This window comes from Odocoileus virginianus, chromosome 4, assembly GCF_023699985.2.
Source record: "Odocoileus virginianus isolate 20LAN1187 ecotype Illinois chromosome 4, Ovbor_1.2, whole genome shotgun sequence".
Lineage (NCBI taxonomy): Eukaryota > Metazoa > Chordata > Mammalia > Artiodactyla > Cervidae > Odocoileus > Odocoileus virginianus.
In genome coordinates, this window is record NC_069677.1 from 68,457,784 (window position 1) to 68,472,283 (window position 14,500).

The 14,500-nt window shown below is 37.9% G+C and overlaps 1 pseudogene; it reads right to left on the bottom strand.

Moving 5' to 3' along the window:
- Positions 1-10,904: 10,904 nt before the first annotated feature.
- Positions 10,905-12,976, bottom strand: LOC139034678 (24-hydroxycholesterol 7-alpha-hydroxylase pseudogene; annotated as a pseudogene).
- Between the last annotated feature and the right edge of the window lie 1,524 nt (positions 12,977-14,500).

A 14,500-nucleotide genomic window follows, 5' to 3' on the forward strand; every position in this document is an offset into this window, starting at 1 on the left:
CATCATCAAAAAAATCTACAAACAATAAATGCTGCAGAGAATGTGCACTGTCTAATTTTGACCAGTGGCTGCCTAAAACACCTGAAAGGAGCTCACCTGGGCAAAAAAAAAAAAAAAAAAGGCGTCTTCAAATGTAGCGTCGTTTCAGGCAGACTTACTGTTGCTTAGGTTTTCTCTAGGGTGGACACTCAAGCAGTTCTATCCCCCAGCTTTCTTCAAAGCTAAAGCACAGCACTTTTCTAGTAAATATTAAAAGACATCTTTTCTCAAGCATCCTACCATCGCCCCTTCCACTTCTTTTCCTGTCAAGAGTAACTTATAAATTTCTTTTGTCTACAGGTTTTGGTCCTAGTATCCATCTAAATTAATAATATGACAACCCTCTACCCTGTTTTACCTTTTCTGGATGGCCTTTGTGGGGATCTTACTACTGGTTCTATGGGACAAATGTAACTGGATACAAGACTCAGAATGGGGAGCAATGATTATGGGCTCTCCTCTTTTTGAATGACTAGGTTGGAAAATTAACTCTAGCTATTTTTGTGGGAGTATTTTCCAAAAATGGACTCCCCTCGTAGCTCAGTTGGTGAGGAATCCACCTGCAATGCAGGAGACCCTGCTTCGATTCCTGGGTCCAAAAGATCCCCTGGAGAAGGAAATGGCAACCCATTCCAGTATTCTTGCCTGAAAAATCCCATGGACAGAGGAGCCTGGCAGGCTATAGTCCATGGGGTCGCAAGAGTTGGATATGACTTAGAGACTAAATCACCATCATTTTCCAAAAGAACTTACTATTTCCATCCTTTCCTTCTTACATGTTTTTAATATAATTCTCTTGTCATAGAAAATTTATAATACTAAAGATTTTTTTGTTTTTATACTTTTGTGAGTCAATATATTTTGTACATTGTTACTAGCTTATAGAAATAATTTGTTCTTATATTGGTCTGGTATCCAGCAATATTAATTATAGTAATCACTTCTCTGTGGATTCTCTTGCTTGACTGGTAAAGATAATATCTCCAAATAATGAGAGTATTGTCTCTTTTTCTCTTACTAGGCTTTTACATTGAATTTTTCCTTAATCTTTTTTAGTGGTTATTGAAGTAATAACCATTACTTCAAATCCAGGGTGACCAATACAGTTAATATGGTTATCCCTTTCTCTTCTTTTGAAATACAGTTATATATAATTTTATATGATTTTATATTAGTTTCAGGTATACAAAAATAATTCAATACTTTTTTGGATTATATTCAGTTTAAAGTTATTATTAAATAATGAGAATGTTTTCTTATATAATATGTCCTTGTTACTTACCTACTTTATATAGTGTAGTTTTAAATCTCTTAACCTTATACCCTATCTTATCCCTTCCTTCTCCTCCTCACTGTTAGCCACTTCTTTGTTCTCATTGTCTATCTCTTTCTGTTTTATTGTATGCATTTGTTTTATTTTTTAGTTTCCACATATGAATGATAACATAGAGAGTATATATCTTTCTCTGTCTGACTAATTTCATTAAGCAGAATACACTGTAGGTCCATGCACATTGTTGAAAATGGCAGAACTTCACTCTCTTTATGACTGAGTAATATTCCTCACATCTTTTTTTCTTTTAAACCTACACATTTATTGATTTGTCTGCGTTGGGTCTTCGTTGCGGCACATGAGACCTTCACTGTGTCGTGTGGGATCTTTCCTTTCAGCACATGGACTCTCCAGCTGTGGTGCCCAGGCTCAGTAGTTGTGGGCCATCTCTGGAGTACATGGACTCAGTAGTTGTGGCTCAGAGGCTTAGTTGCTCTGCAACATGTGGGATCTTAGTTCCCTAATCAGAGATCAAACCCATATCCCTTGTATTACAAGGCAGATTCTTAACCACTAGACCACCTGGTAAGTCTCCCTTACTGTGTGTGTTTAGTCACTCAGTCATGTCCAACTCTTTGCGACCCCATGGACTGTAGCCCACCAGGTTGTCCCCTCATCTTCTGTATTCATTCATCTGTAATAGTGAGATCACAGATTTATTGAGCCCTGAAACATTAGGTGGAGACAACTGGATAGATAGATATGAATAACTTGAACCCCCAGATCTTTTTTAATCCTCTTGGCCCCCAGAAGTGGCCCACCACTCTCTATGAAAACTTGCACATCTACCTTGCTCTAAGATGATGCAGAAGCCTCTGCCTGGCAAGGCAAAGTGCACCAACTTCAAGATTTACCCCCATCTTCTTTCTTTGCCACTAGACAATAACTGAAGTTAAGTGTAATATAATACAACACACGATCAAAAGGTCCAAAGTAATGGGGATGATACACTGGATATAATACCTAAAGCTAAATAATGTGTCAGCTAGTGGGAGTGTGGAAGGGCCTAGAGGGACACTGTGTAACTAAGCAAAAGAAATGCACTGGGGAGGCATCAGCATCATTGAGTTCAGTGGGCCATGGTTGAAAACAGGAGATGTCATTAAGTAGCTGGAGTCCTTGGTAGCCCTGAGGATCATAGGATCTGAGAGACTGAATATACAAGCTAAGAATGACCAGACCACTTATGACAAAAGAATTCTGACACACAAATTTTGCAGCAAGCAGCCCAGAAACAAAACTGTAACCTCTGTGGTAACTAGCCCCAAGTAATCAGAACTTAGTCAATAACTGCCAGCTTCCCTAATTTTCATCCCTCCTTCCAACTCAGGACCATTCTAAGAAAGTCAAATGTACTGTGCTTAAGGCACAGAGTTCACAAAATCAAATCAATTACATAGATTCCCTCCTTTGAGTTAGCCTGCCTCTGGCTTTCCCCTGCCAACAACTTCTGTTTAAACACACCTGAAGTTTTCCTTTTTCCACCATAAACATTTCTCACTCCCTTACCTGACTATCAGCTCTCAAATACAAGTGACAGGGTTGACTCTTGCTATATAACAGCTTCTGATTAAATAGCTTCTGCTTGTTCTCCTGAACTCTCTCATTGGTAAATACCCCCATATAAATTTCTTGACACCATATCTGACCCTCTATGGGCTAGAAATTTCATTGACATAGGAAAAAATGGGAAAAAGAAAAAACAGGTAAAATAATGGAAGCAGAGCACAGTAAAGAAGTTGCCTGCAATGCGGAAGACTCGGGTTTGATCCCTGGTTGAGGAAGATACCCTGGAGAAGGGAATGGCGACTCACTCCAGTATTCTTGCCTGGAGAATTCCTTGGACAGAGGAGCCTGCCTGGCTACTGTCCATGGGGTCTCCAAGAGTCAGACAGGACAGAGCAACTAGCACTTTCACTTTCAACCTATTGAAATTTAGATACATTCTACCAAGTCATTACCAAACTTCCCCCAATATCCCTTGACACTAAAAGGAAGAGCTCAAACATAGAGTTGAATGCCTTATATAAAAGGTCTTCCCATACACTGCCTTTGTAACATTCTCATCCACCAAGAAATGAAGGCAAACAGACAAGGATTTTGATTTGTTCAAGACCTTAAGGGCATCAACAAAATATGTATACCTCACTAGCTGACAAAAATTAACCCAAATACCATCCTATTATCAATTCTACCTGAAGCCACTTGCTTCAATTCTATTGAATCTTTGCTCTGCCTTTTTCCACTGTGCCTCTAGACCAAGACAGTCAGTGTGATTTTGCTTTCACTTGGAGAGAATAACAACATACCTGGACAGTCATGCCCCTGGAGTACGCTGGACATAGCCCATTCCTATTTTTCCCTGGTCTCATTCATGACTTAAAAGATCTAACTTTCCCTTGTGATTTAGTCCTATACACTGTGTAGATAATCTACTTTGTTCAAAGAACAAGGAAGCCTGTTCAAAGATCTTCATTGACTTGCCCCAGGATATAGTAATAGGGAAACTGTGTTTAGGAGAGGTGGGATATATGGAACTGTGTGCTATTTGCTCAATTTTCAGTAACATAAAATTGTCCTAAAAATAAATATATTACTTTTAGAAGGTAAAGAAGAAAATCCATTTGAAAAGTTAACTTCAAGAGTAAGATTTTTAAAAGAATATACATTTTTTAAAAGTTTGATATCCTCAAAATCTAAAGGAAAGAAGAACCTGCTTGATGTAAAAAATGAAGATTTTGTTAGAAGTCTGTTGGAGACAAGTTGCGTACATCACTAAAATGTTTAGCGTAGTGTTTAACTGCTTCCCTAACCTCTGAAAACAATCAATCTTAAAGTCACTAACTATATTCTCACTCTTGACCCTGTTAGAATGGTTTATCCGGTATGTCACAGAGTAATAGCTATTACCATCCCAAAACCAGTGTTCTGTGACAATCTGGAGGGATGGGGTGGGGAGAGAGGTAAGAGGGGGGTTCAGGAGGGAGGGGACATATGTATGCCTATGGCTGATTCATGTTAATGTATAGCAAAAACCATCACAATACTGTAAAGTAATTATCTTCCAATTAAAATTTAAAAAACCCAAAACAAACAAATTTGTTGATATTTCTGATGAATAAGTTCTAGCCTCCTCTTTTGATTTCATGGCTGCTCACTCAGTACAGATATTACTAATGACAGAGCAGACACTTTCAACCAGCCAATTAATATCTTCTGAGATACTATCACTCTCACCCTGTCCCATTACTGTCCTTTACTGCAACACTCTTAATCCAGTCACTCTCCCTGCACTATCAAAAGAAGGGGGAACCTCATGGTTGTCTCTTTTGAGGGGGTTGTCTCTTACTTTAGTTAGGAAAATCTCTGTACCTCACTCAGATTTATTAGAGACTCCTCCTGAGACTAAAGAGCCTCTTGATGAAGGTGAAAGAGAGAGTGAAAAAGCTGGCTTAAAAACTCAACATTCAAAAAGTGGAGATCATGACATCTGGTCCCATCACTTCATGGCAAATAATGGGGAAACAATGACAAACTTTATTTTCTTGGGCTCCAAAATCACTGCAGATGGTGACTGCAGCCATGAAATTAAAAGACGCTTGCTCTTTGGAAGAAAAGCTATGACAAGCCTAGACAGCATATTAAAAAGCAGAGACATTACTTTACCAACAAAGGTCCATCTAGCAAAGCTATGGTTTCTCCAGTAGTCATGTATGGATGTGAGAGTTGGACCATAAAGAAGTCTGAGCACTGAAGAACTGTTGCTTTTGGACTATCGTGTTGGAGAAGACTCTTGGGAGTCCCTTGGACTGCAAAGAGATCAAACCAGTCCATCCTAAAGGAAATCAGTCCTGGGTGTTCATTGGAAGTACTGATAATGAAGCTGAAGCTCCAATACTTTGGCCACCTGATGCGACTCATTGAAAAAGACCCTGATGCTGGGCAAGACTGAAGGCAAGAGGAGAAGTGGACAACAGGGGATGAGGTGGTTGGATGGCATCACTGACTCAATAGACATAATTTGAGCAAGGCCTGGGAGGTGGTAAAGGACAGGGAAGCTTTGCTGTGTAGTCCATGGAGTCACAAAGAGTCGGACACGATTGACTGAACAACAACAACCTCCTGAGACCCTGACCTAATACTGTTTGTCGATGATATCTCAAAGCTGAAACTGGAGGTTATCAAGCAAGATTTCTATCAGTACTCTATACAGGCTTCTACCTGACATAAAATCAGTCCAGACAGCAGAAGTTATTGTGCTTACTATAGCTTGTCAACCAATCAAACCAGAAACTAAGTATATAGCAGGTATGCTTTTGGTATAGTATGTCACTATGGGCTGCTTTGGAAACAAAGGGAGTTTCTTGCCTCTGCCAGTATCCTCTCAAAAGTGGACAAGTTAAGGACCTTTTAGATGCAGTTCCACTTCCTTGAGGTAGCTACAGGAAAAGTTGAACCCCATCTAGAGAGAAACAATATGGAAGCTAAGGGAGATTAATGCAAAATTAAGAGATTAACTCAAAATTAACCCCAAATTAAGTTTCTATGAAATCTCTGGAGGTATTCAAACAGCCATTATATCATACTAACTATTGGTCTCTGAAAAGGAAAAATGAAAAAAAAATCTGGTACTTTTCATTTGAATAATCTGTGGTGCTCTCAAGAGAGATGCCGGCTGGAACAAAGTGATTTCAAATATGTATAACTGATTTTATCAAGAAACTACTCATAATGATATAGGCAAATGGATTACTATCTTACATCAGCATTAGTGGGGAAATATTTTTTAAAAACCCAACTCATTACAATAACATCAGAAAGAATAAAATTCTTAGGAATAAAACTTTATCAGTGAGGCAAGACTATCTATCAGGTATTCTTGTACCCTTGTTGAAGATCAGTTGATTATAAATGTGTGGGTTTATTGCTGAATTATCTAGTCTCTTCCTTTTGTCTATATGCTTGTTTTTATGCTAGTATCATACTGTTTTGAGTACTGTAGGATGGGTTAAATCATTTCCAGGTTGCACATCTACAGTCTTTTCAGTTGCTAAAAAGCTACTCGATATTGTGTTTCCAACCTGGAACATACCAGTGACCAAGGCATGTATTTTACAGTAACAATCATAAAAGAGCTCTGTAAGGCATTATCTCTTACTCAAAAACTATACATATCAGGCTCAACCTCATAGAGAGGTTAACCAATGTCATCCTTAAATAAAAATTAGCCGCACATTAAGAAAATGTCCCTTGGCGAGTTGTACTCCTGCTGGAGCTTTTGAAGCCATACTTTCCACTTCCTTGGGGACACATTACTTGTCCTCCTGTTAACTGGTAACTGGAAAGTCCATAAATTCAGGGATCTTATCTCCAATTCTCCATTTTTACAGTTTTTACAGGACCATGTTTTTGACAGATTACATATGACTTGGAAATAATCTCAGATGTGTTTTAAGTAAAATTGTGGTGATATACATAACACAAATACAACACAAAAGACACATAACTTAATACTTACCACCCTACCCATTTTAAGTGTACTGATTAGTAGTCCTAAATATATTTGCACTATTGTGTAACCAGTCTCCACAACTTTTTTATATTGCAAAATGAACAGTCTGTACTTTTAGAATAATTCTCCATTGCCTCCTCTCTCCAGCCCCTGGAAACCACCATTCTACTTTTGTTTCTGTGAATTTGACTACTCTGGATACTTCATATAAGTACAATTATACAGTATTTACTTTTTGTAACTGGTTTATTTCACTTAGCATAATGTCCTCAATATTCATCCATGTTATGGTGTGTGTCAGAATTTCCTTTCTTTTTAAGGATGAATGATCTATTGTATGCATCTAATTTTTTTAAATCAGTTCATCCTTCTATGGACATTTGGGCTGCTTCCACCTTTGGTTTTTGTGAATAATGTCACTACCAACAGGAGTGTATAAGTATCTCTTTGAGGTCCTTTTTTTTTAATTTTGGGTATATAGTCAGAAGTGGAATTCCTGGATTATACAGTAGTAATATTTTTAATTTGTTGAAGAATTGACAACTATTTCCTATAGTGGCTGCACCATTTTCATACTGACTAACAGTGTACAGTAATTTTAAATTTTCCACATGCTTGCCAAACACTTGTTTTTTTTCTTTTCTTCTTCTTTTTTAAAAAATAGCAAACCCTCTAAGGTGACATCTCATGGTAGTCTGCATTTTGCTAATGATTAGTGATGTTGATGGAGAAGGAAAGGGCAACCCACTCCAGTACTCTTGCCTGGAGAATCCCATAGGCGGAGGAGCCTGGTAGGCTACAGTCCAAGGGGTCGCGAAGAGTCGGACACGACTGAGCAACTTCACTTTCATTTTTGCTTTCATGAATTGGGGAAGGAAACAGTAACCCACTCCAGTATTCTTGCCTGGAGAATCCCAGGGACAGAGGAGCCTGGTGGGCTGCCGTCTATGGGGTCGCACAGCGTCGGACATGACTGAAGCAACTTAGCAGCAGCAGTAGCAGCCCTAGCCATGATGTTGAACACTTTTTCATATGCTTCCTGTAAGTATACAAATATTTGTATATTTTCCTTGGAGAAATGACTATCAAGTCTTTTGCCCATTTAAATGTCAGGTATTTTTTTCCTGTTGAGTTGTAGTTCTTAATGTATTCTGGATATTAACCACATAGAAGATATGCAAGTATTTTCCAAATATTTTCCTATTCTATAGGTTGTTTTTCAGTCTATTAATTGTGTCCTTTTAAAAATTTTTTGATGTAATCCAATTTATCTATTTTATTTTTGTTTTCTGTCTTTTGGTGTCATATTGAAGAAATAAATGCCAAGTTCATTATAACGAGGGATTCCCTGGTGGCTCAGATGGTAAAGAATCTGTCTGCAATGCAGGAGACCCAGGTTCAATCTCCAGGATTGGGAAGATACCCTGGAGAAGAAAATGGCCAACCGCTCCACTATCTTTGTCTGCAAAATCCCATGGACAGAGGAGCCTGGCAGGCTACCGTCCATAGGGTCACAAAGAGTTGGACACAACTGAGCAACTATCACTTTCACTTCAGTATAATGAAGCTTTCCCCTTATGTTTTCATGTAAGAGCTCAATAGCTTTAAGTTTCTTTTTTTTAGTTTTAAGTCTTATGTTTAGTTATTTAACCTCATTTTGAGTTAATTTTTACATAAAGTGTAAGATAAGTGTTCAATTTCACTTATTAATTTGCATGTGGATATCCAATTTTTTCCACTAACAAAAATTATTATTGAAATATAATTGAAGGACAATATTATGTTCATTTCAGATGCACTAAACAGTGATTTGACATTTGCATACGTAATAAAATAATCACTATAAGTCTAGCAATCATCTGTTTCTATACAACATTATTATATTATTGATCATATTCTTTATGCTGTATATTATATCCCCATGGCTTATTTATTCTATAACTGGAGATGTTTGCACTGCTTAATCCCCTTTACCTATATCAAAACCCCTCTGCCCAACAAAATTGTTTGAAAAGATTATCCTTTCCCTATTGGGTAGACTTGCTGAATTTCATTGTACAATATATGCAAGAGTTTGTTTCTGGACTATGTATTCTAATCAATTATTTATCTTTATTATTCCAGTACCATACTGATTTGATACTGTAACAAAGTGCTGCACTCAATATGCCAGCAAATTTGGAAAACTCAGCAGTGGTCACAGGACTGGAAAAGGTCAGTTTTCATTCCAATCCCAGAGAAAGACCATGTCAAAGAATGTTCAAACTGCTGCACAATTGCACTCAACTCACATGCTAGCAAAGTAATGCTCAAAATTCTCCAAGCTAGGCTTCAACATTACATGAACCAAGAACATCCAGATGTTCAAGCTGGATTTAGAAAAGGTAGAGGAACCAGAGATCAAATTGCCAACACCCGTTGGATCAGAGAAAAAGCAAGGGAATTCTAGAAAAATATCTACTTCTGCTTCATTGACTACGCTATGCCTTTGTGTGGCTCACAACAAACTGTGGACAATTCTCAGAGATGGGAATACCAGACCACCTTATCTGCCGCCTGAGAAACCTGTGTGTAGGTTAGGAAGCAACAGTTAGAAGTGAACATGGAACAATGAACTGGTTCAAAATTTGGGAGTATGTAAAAATGTTGTGTGTGTGACGATGTTCTAATTTTGTTCTTTTACATGTAAGTTTCTAATTATCTCAATAGCCTTTGTTGCAGAAATTGCTTGACCTCGTTATGTATTCTTGCTTCCTTCACTGTAGGTTAATTGACCATGTGTGCAAGAGTTTATTTCTCAGCCTTCTATTCAGCTCCATTGGTCCCCTTATCTGTTTTTCTGCCAGTACCATACTGTTTTGATAACTCTAGCTGTGCAGTGTCGTCTGAAGTCAGGGAGCATACTACCTCCAGTTTTTTTGTGTGTGTGATTTCATATAAGTATTAAATTATTTTTCTAGTTATGTGAAAAATTGTGTGTATTGATAGAATTGCAATAAATTTGTAGGTTGTTTTGAGTTGTTGGGACATTTTAACAATATTAATTCTTCCAATCCATGAACATATGATATCTTTCCATTTATTTATATTGACTTCAGTTGCCTTCATCATTGTGTTATAATTTTCAGAGTATAGGTCTTTCACCTCTTTGGCTAAAATTATTTCTAGGTGTTTTATTTATTTATTTTTTGATGCAATTTTAAATGGGATTGTTTTCATGATTTATATTCCTGATAGTTTATTGTCAGTGTATAGAAAGGCAACTTCTAAATATTAATCTTGCATCCTGCAACTTTACTGAATTTATTAAAAGTTTTTTGATGTCTTTAGGGTTTTTTTTTTTTGCACTGCAAAGCTTATTTAGTGTGAAACCAAGGAGGCAGACGGCATTTTATTGACTCATAGAGGACAAATCACACTGTGATCGGGGTCATATATTTCCCCTGAACATGATAGGATTTCTTTTCTGGATTTCATAGTAAATACTTCAGGCAAAAGTCTTAAGTAGTAGATTGAAATGTTATTTGACTTGACACGTCACTTAGAGCTTCTATAAATTAGAAACAATATTATCTCTTCAACTACAATTATAAACACCTTGAATCAAAAGGGTGCTTTCATCTTAATTAAAATACAAATGAATAAATAAATCAACATACATGTATTGAATATACCCTATAGAGAAGTGCTGTCCTAGGCAGAGTGGAGGATATAAATGAGTGTCAGACATGACACCTGACTTCACAGGTCTTAGACAGTGATCACTTTACTCATATATTTAGCATTAGACATGTTTCATAAATAATTAAATTAATAGTGGTTTAAGAATTCCAATTGTCAGTTAAGAATCATATTAAGAAAAATAGCAACTTTCCAGAAATCATTATTTAATACTCTTTCAAGTCTAAGGCTATTAGCCTTTTTTCAAAATTGAAGTTAAAGTATGTTGTCTTTACAGTGAATTTAATGTATGAAAAATTTCATTCAAATGACATACTTTCTATTTAACGTTTTGATATAATAATGCAGGGATTCCCAATCACGAATCAGTATTGGGCCCTGGTCTGTTGGGAACCAGTCCACACAGCAGGAGATGAGTGGTGGGAGAAACCAAAAGCTCCACCTTCCCTACTGATCTGTGGAAAAATTGTCTTCCATGAAACTGGTGTCTGGTGCCAAAGAGGTTGGGGACTGCTGCAGTAATGTACGAAACCAATGCCAACTTCTAAAGAATACCTCTTTTTGGATCACTGAAACATTTTACCCTGTACTGGGGTCTTGGTATCAGTGAGAGTGATGTCAGATTCTTGGTCTACACTTAAGATACCAAATACACATGCCATCTGGACATTGTCTTGAACTAAATCCTAAAACAAAATCAAGTGACGTGTTCTTGTCAAACTCAGGTCTAGGTACCGCCGGGCTACTGGATAGGGGGCAGTCACTCCTCCAGACAGCCCTGGCCCTCTGGCAGACATCATTTTCTTTGTTTAAACTGAATTCGGCATCGTCCTTCCGGCTGCTGGACACCCACCAAGTGGAGAGAACTCTGTTTTGGCAATGGGTCCAGAAGACTACAGTCATAATAATAAAATATTAAAATAATACATATTTGAATCTCCAACAGAGCCAGCCACCTTCCAGGACACTGGTACTTCCCGCTCCCAAATGCCATGAAGCAGTCCAAGAAAGCATGCTTCTCTAAATTTGCCTTTTTCCAACGTTCAGGCTTGAACAGGTCAGGTTCAGGAAAATACTTTGGGTTTCAATGTAGCCAAAATGGAGACAACATCAATAAGTCACCAGAAGGAACAGTGTAATTCAAAATTTTAACTGGCTTCAGGACTTTTCGAGTGATGACACCAGGGGCTCTTAAACGAATGGTTTCCAAAATACACCATTTAATTAAAGGGAGTTTCTTCAAGTCATCCTCAGACACTTTAATCTCATCTTTACCTGCTGTGCCAAACACAGATGATATGCCTTCCATAATGGTCCTGTGGATATTGGGATGAGACAGGACAAATGCAAATGTCCAAAATGCAACAAGGACAGTATTGGACAGAGAAGCCCAAAGTAGTAAGAGCCCATAATTGGGACTCTTCTGTTCATTTGCTTCCATCTCTAGGAGATCCAGTACAGCCTGCATGACTGTCAGGGAATTATCTTTTGCAGATTTGTATGTTTTTATATCTGGAATGTTTTTCTCAAAAAGTTCTAGAAGCCATTTTTTGGATTTTGACCAGTTTCTGAGGAGGTATTCTGGCAACTGGGACCCATATTCGAAACCTTCATCGTAAGCTTGAAAGTGCTGATGAAACTCCCTGATTTTCCTCTCATCTGAGGGAAACAGACTTTTTTAAAGAGTATGTTCACTGTGACAGGGTAAAGGAGGTGCCTCATAAACTTGTTCAGGTCTGTGGTCCCATGAGTACCAAAATTCTGCAACTGTTCCTGTAATTCTTCAGTCAATTGTCCAGTGAATTTGTATACGCTTAAAGTCCCCATCTTCCCTTTCACCGTGATATAAAGTTTCTCATGCAGTTTTAAAAAGATATTCTTTGTGATGGATGCTGTACGATAGATGGGATTTTGCACTGCTAGTTCAAAATTTACTTCTTTGGATTTGAGAAACACATTAATTCCCTCTTCTTCAGTAACAAAGGTCATTCGGGTGCCCATAACAATGACTGTAAATACTGGTCCATACTTGATTCTTGCTTTCTCTATAAATTCTAGAGGGGTTTTTCCAAACTCAAAACCAGCTCCAATCCAAGAAATCCAGCCCGATATGCACGGGGGTCTACGCAAGTTCTTCCACTGAAGAAATAATAAAACAGCAACACAACCTAAGATTATAATCACTGTTGGGGAAATGAATTCCATGTTTTTGTCTAGCACCTTCCTGAATCAGAGAAGAGCAAAGTCTTGCTTCTTCACCCTGGAACAGGGCACTCACTGGACCTCCTAACTTTTCTGTTGTTACTTTTGCAACTTGCTCGACTTCTTAACTGTAGCCTCTTTTCTCCACCCCAATTTTTAGGTAACTTTTGCATCATCTCTTCCTCCCACGTCCACGTCTTTTTCAAGTCCTGGCTATCCGGGACAGAAGGCAGGGGTTGGATCCAGCCTGGGCCCTTTAGGGTTTTTATATATAGTATGTAGTCTGTAAATAATGACAATTTTACTTTTTCCCTTTCAATTTGGATACCTTTTCTTCTTGTCTGATTGCTGTTGCTGGACTTCTAATACTATGTTAAATAGGAATGGTGGCAGTGGGCATCCTCATCTTGTTTCTGATCTTGGAGGAAAAATTTTCAGTTTTTTTAGCCAATGATTATGATGTGAGCTGTGGCGTAGTCAAGTATGGCCTTTATTATGGTGAGGTATTGTCCGTTAGAGCTTCCTTGGTGGCCCAGCAGATAAGAATCAGCCCGCACACAGACAGAAATATAGATCAATGGAACAGAATAGAAAGCCCAGAGATAAATCCACGAACCTAAGGTCACCTTATCTTCGACAAAGGAGGCAAGGATATACAATGGAAAAAAGACAACCTCTTTAACAAGTGGTGCTGGTCAACCACCTGTAAAAGAATGAAACTAGAACACTTTCTAACACCATACACAAAAATAAACTCAAAATGGATTAAAGATCTAAATGTAAGACCAGAAACTATAAAACTCCTAGAGGAGAACATAGGCAAAACACTCTCCAACATAAATCACAGCAGGATCCTCTATGACCCACATCCCAGAATGTTAGAAACAAAAGCAAAAATAAACAAATGGGACCTAATGAAACTTAAAAGCTTTTGCACAACAAAGGAAACTATAAGCAAGGTGAAAAGACAGTCCTAAGATTGGGAGAAAATAATAGTAAACGAAGCAACAGACAAAGGATTAATCTCAAAAATATACAAGCAACTCCTCCAGCTCAACTCCAGAAAAATAAATGACCCAATCAAAAAATGGGCCAAAGAACTAAACAGACATTTCTCCAAGGAAGATATACAGATGGCTAACAAACATATGAAAAGATGCTCAACATCACTCATTATCAGAGAAATGCAAATCAAAAACCATAATGAGGTACCATTACACACCAGTCAGGATGGCTGCTATCCAAAAGTCTACAAGCAATAAATGCTAGAGAGGGTGTGGAGAAAAGGGAACCCTCTTACACTGTTGGTGGGAATGCAAACTAGTACAGCTGCTATGGAAAACAGTGTGGAGATTTCTTAAAAAACTGGAAACAGAACTGCCATATGACCCAGCAATCCCACTGCTGGGCATACACACCGAGGGAACCAGATCTGAAAGAGACACATGCACCCCAGTGTTCATCGCAGCACTGTTTATAATAGCCAGGACATGGAAGCAACCTAGATGCCCAACAGCAGACGAATGGATAAGAAAACTGTGGTACATATACACCATGGAATATTACTCAGCCATTAAAAAGAATTCATTTGAATCAGTTCTAATGAGATGGATGAAACTGGAGCCCATTATACAGAGTGAAGTAAGCCAGAAAGATAAAGACCATTACAGTATACTAACACATATATATGGAATTTAGAAAGATTGTAATGATAACTCTATATGCAAAACAGA